The 4,784-nt window shown below is 38.7% G+C and overlaps 1 non-coding gene across 1 annotated transcript; it reads right to left on the bottom strand.

Moving 5' to 3' along the window:
* Positions 1-3,946: 3,946 nt before the first annotated feature.
* Positions 3,947-4,018, bottom strand: trnaa-agc. Its single transcript has one exon. It is a non-coding gene; the product is annotated as a tRNA-Ala (tRNA).
* Positions 4,019-4,784: the final 766 nt, after the last annotated feature.

The following is a 4,784-nucleotide window of genomic DNA, read 5'->3' as shown; positions in this document are numbered from 1 at the left end:
GTGTCTTGACTCTTCTTGACTATAAACACTGGTAAGGTGTAGTTAGACTGGATTGCCTGTTTCCATGCTGTAACAGCATATGTAATTCTATACAATTCTGTTCTATGATTCTATTAGGCAGAATATACACTTGTGTTTGGAGTGGAATACTTTTCCAAAATAGAAATGCATTGATTTGTATAAATTATTCTCTGTGTACTCAGGAATGTGTGGGTGTTAAGAATGTCTTCCAGGCTTTCATCCCGCAGGCTGTTTAAAAATCTCTACAAGCACGCAATGGCAGTCCAATCCACAGAAGCTTTGAAAGGTCAGTGAGAGGTTTGCTTTTTAGAATGCAGATCAACAGACAGAGATGACATTCAACAGATATTTACACCTTTGCTGCCCACAAACACCTTCATTGTACTTTAATAAAGTAATTGTACAATCCAGCCCTCTTGAACTAATTATCGATTTTTCTAGGGCCTTTTTGCCTTCCATAACAACCTGTTTCTTTTGCAAAAGCAATTAGTTAAGAAAGACAATTGGCTGACTCACTTTCTTCCATTACATAATGGCAACAGTTGGTGGAAAATGCCAGCAGTCAAGCAATGGTTAAGTCACTCACATTTGCCAGGTAAGGTCAATGAATATACAGTCAGTACTGTGATACTGGGTTAGAGAGTATTGCACTAGGGGCTAAATTGTGATACGGTATTTATTAACAGATTTACAAATATCGTAACCAGGGTGTCAAAATTGAACCTGGCAACTATAGGCCCAGTAACCTGACCTCAATAACAGGACAATTATGGAGTCAATCATCAGAAAGGAAGTGGAAGGTTACCTATATGAAAGTAATCTAATAATTGACAGCCAACACAGGTTTAGAAAGGATAGGTTTTGTCTGACCAAATTCATAGACAGTTTTGAGGAGACAATAGCCCAAATCGATTGTGGGAAGCCATATGATATATCTAGTATACATAGACTTCCAAAAGGTATTTGACAAAATATCTTGTGAAACACCACTCCACAATCTGTGGTTACTGGGTATCAAGGGCAAGATATGGATGTGGATTCAGAATTGGCAAATGAAGTTTAATACTGATAAATGCAAGGTACTAGATATAGGATCCAAGAATAGGAAACACAAATACTCCATGGATGGAACTGAACTTGCCAAGCGGGAAGCTGAAAGAGATCTGGGGTGTTAGTTGACTCACTGCTCACTCTATCAAAACAGCATGAGCAGTAATTAACAAAGTAAACAGGATACTGGCTATATTGTTATATCAGTTGAGTTTAGATTCCCAGATATTCTCAGGCTATACTGTGCTCTAATAAGATCGAACCTTGAATGCTACATACAATTCTGTTCACCGTGAAATAAGGGAGCTATCTAGGATCTAGAGGCAGTGTAGAGGAGAGCAACAAGGATGATAATATAACAACAATTTAGAACATAATAATAATAATAATCCTTGCAATTGATATAGTGCATTATCATGTCGTTGAGATGTCTCAAAGCTATTAGATCCCCAATGTGAGAGGGATGAACTGTGAGTAATGATTAGGCAAGCTAGACAAAACGCAAAATACTGCAGATGCTGGAAATCTAAAACAAAAACAGAAGTCGCTGGGAACACTCAGCAGGTCAGGCAGCATCTGTGGAGAAAGGCCTGTTCTGACACAGGCTCATGGACCCTAAACTTTGACTCACTTTCCTTTTTCCATAGATGCTGCCTGACCTGCTGAGTGTTCCCATTAGACAAGCTAGGGTTGTTCAGTCTTGAGAGAAGACAAGCTCAGAAGGGACCTCATAGAGGTGCACAGAATTTTAAATGGAATTGAAAAGTAAACCTAGATCCATACTTTAGGATGGATCATGTCCGTAGAACAAGAGGACATAGATTTAGAGTTGCAAAGGGAAATTTCTTCAGGACAGATAGCAGGAATTTTTTTATGTATGCAGAGGGTAATCAACAACTGGAACAAGTTGCCAGGAAAGGTGATAGAGGCCAGGATACTAGATTCATTTAAAAAGCAGCTTCATGTAGTGATGTGAGGAAGAGAGATAGGGGGCAGCAGGGTGAGTCTTCTGGAGGGATGAGATTGGATAGACCGAAGGGCTTTCTTCATCCAGACCAATTTTGTGATTTTGTGATCTTGTGAAAAAAGTATAACTATCTTCCCCCAACGGTAGCTTTCATTAGACATAGAGAGTTCCACAATATGATCATCATCATTACTACCACTTATAGTGTGATATTTAGCAGATTACATACTGCATTTTTCACCCTGTAGATTCAATAAGCTCCAGAAAAAATACAGTAATGTTAGCTAACTGTTAGCTATTTGGAGTCCTGTAGCATACCGTTTAGAGCACTCGACTTGCAAGCGAGAGGACCAGGGTTCGATTGCTAGGCAGGATGAAATTGTAGACAAGTTTCCTTACACCATACCCCTGTATTTGCCTAGCAGTAACTAGAATCCCAGGTGTTAGTCACTTGGTGGATCGGTTTCCGGCGGAAACAATCCCTTCAAAATAATAATTTGGTCCCTCAATCTACAACTGTCTGTGAGACACTGCTGTGCGCAATTGACTGCCACGTTTCACCCACAAAATATACATTCAGTTCAGTTTACAGTACCTTCTGTGAAACACTTTTACACATCCTAATGACGTAATAAGGCACAATATTAAATGCAAGGATTATTATTATTAGATACTCTTTTAATGCTAATGCAGTTTGTACTTCTTATGTGTGATATACACAACTAGCTATTCTCAGACCGAATGTCCTAGAGAAACAAATTGAAGCTGAACAAACAATCTGAGGTAAGAGCTGAAAGTCACATTCACGGCCCATCGGAGTAAAGATAGATGTCAAAGGTGACATTTAACTGCTGCTGATTCAGATTCTCTCCAGTAGTTACACGACACTGTGCTGACTCCAGACATACCAGCACCAAATAAACATCCTGTACATAAAGATATTAAGTACTGAGAAAAATTGGAATTCAGATCATTAATAATGAGACATTTTACTACTGTATTTATTTGAACCTACTTGCAACTTGTCAAGATATTGAACTTCTGGACGCCAGAATTGTCCAGTTCTCCTTGAGCCACATGTTTCAGTGCTTTAAACCATGCCCTGAATATGCTGCATAATTAAGTCAAAAGGTTCAACATGGCATAGATATGAGACAGCCTGAAGCATTTTGAAAATGCTGAGATTATAATTGTTTCTGTACAATAACTTACATTTAATGTAATTTCTTATCTCTCTGCACTTCAGGTTTATGTAAAGTGCAGTGACTATTTGTAGGTGAATGCTGCAGCCAATTTGTGCACAACAATGTCCCATAAACATATGAAATGAATGCTCATTTTTTTTTAATCGGTGGATTTTTGGTCAGGAAAACTGAAATAAACTTATTAAGGAATCCTTTTAGGAAATGCTACAAATTAAACAGAGACACAGTGCTGCATTGTAGTTTGACACCAACCAATCCCTGGTTCAGACACAGTGACATGTTTGTGTCACACTTTATGCTATGTCTACTGAGGTGCCAACTTGCCCAATGTAGTTTGTATTAGTTCAAATGTATTTGTCGATGAAAATATGATTCCTCCAATCACAAACAAGACCCATTTACCCTCAGAAAATGTCCCTTTATGTGGTAAATTATACTATTTTTAGGACTCAAATTATAATAATAATAATCCTTGCATTTGATATAGCGCTTTTCACGTCTTCTAGACAACTCAAAGCACTTCACAGAATATACTGTAAAGTGAATTGATTGTATATTTTTAGGCGAAATACGGCAGCCAATTGCACACAGCAGTGGTCCATGAACAGTCGTGGATTGAAATGACCAAATTATTTTTATTTATTTTTTTCTTGAGGGATTATTATCAGGTGTTTGTGTGGAGTAAGTAAACTTGCCCAAGGTTTTGCCCTGCCGGGGATCGAACTCAGGTCTCTCGCTTGCTAAGCGAATGCTCTAACCACTGAGCTACAGGACTCCACACTGTAGCTGTCGAGCTACAGATTCTATCTAATAATAATAATGCTTGCATTTGATATAGTGCGTTATCATGTTGTCTCTTACAAAGGATGGCACCACCAAAAATGTAGTGTTCCTTCAGCACTCCACTTTGCGTCAGCCTAGATTAGGAGTTCAGGTCTTTAAGTGAAGCATGAGTCCACAGCATGGAGGTGAGAATGCTACCAAATGAGCCCAGCTGACAAAATGCAAGACATGGATCTGAGCAAACGTTTTGACCACACAGGCAGTTTGGAGAACAAATGTAAAAAACTGCACTGGAATCCAAATCTATATTGATCCAACTTTGATGAATTTCCTTCAAAATTCCACTGAGGGACACATAAAAGCATTTACCTCTTAAAGAACAATTTATATCCGAGAAGTGTTCTAATCTTTACTGTGTGAGAAGCTAACATGGTTAACATTGTTCTTGAGCTGGTGGGAACACGCAGCCAATGTCACGTACATGGAAAACAGTCCATTTTGCAGTACTCTCATGCCTCATTTGAGTAGCAGTGAAAATAGGTCAGTAACACTGCATATGAGAGATATTATCTGGCATACTATAGGCTCTTTGTCTGCAGGCAAAACAGCCAATAGTAACAGCTGTGATACTTATCTAGAAGGTGGCAGTGTATTTTTATTAGCCTGTCAATCTAATTATCTGTCCTCCAGCTGAACTACTTAGATCGGGTGTAGCCTTGGGCGTTACCCAGCATTATGAAACTTAAATTATTATCGTG

The sequence above is a fragment of the Callorhinchus milii genome, unplaced genomic scaffold (genome assembly GCF_018977255.1).
Source record: "Callorhinchus milii isolate IMCB2004 unplaced genomic scaffold, IMCB_Cmil_1.0 Scaffold1, whole genome shotgun sequence".
In the NCBI taxonomy this organism is placed as follows: Eukaryota; Metazoa; Chordata; class Chondrichthyes; order Chimaeriformes; family Callorhinchidae; genus Callorhinchus; species Callorhinchus milii.
This window is presented reverse-complemented; position numbering and strand designations above follow the sequence as displayed.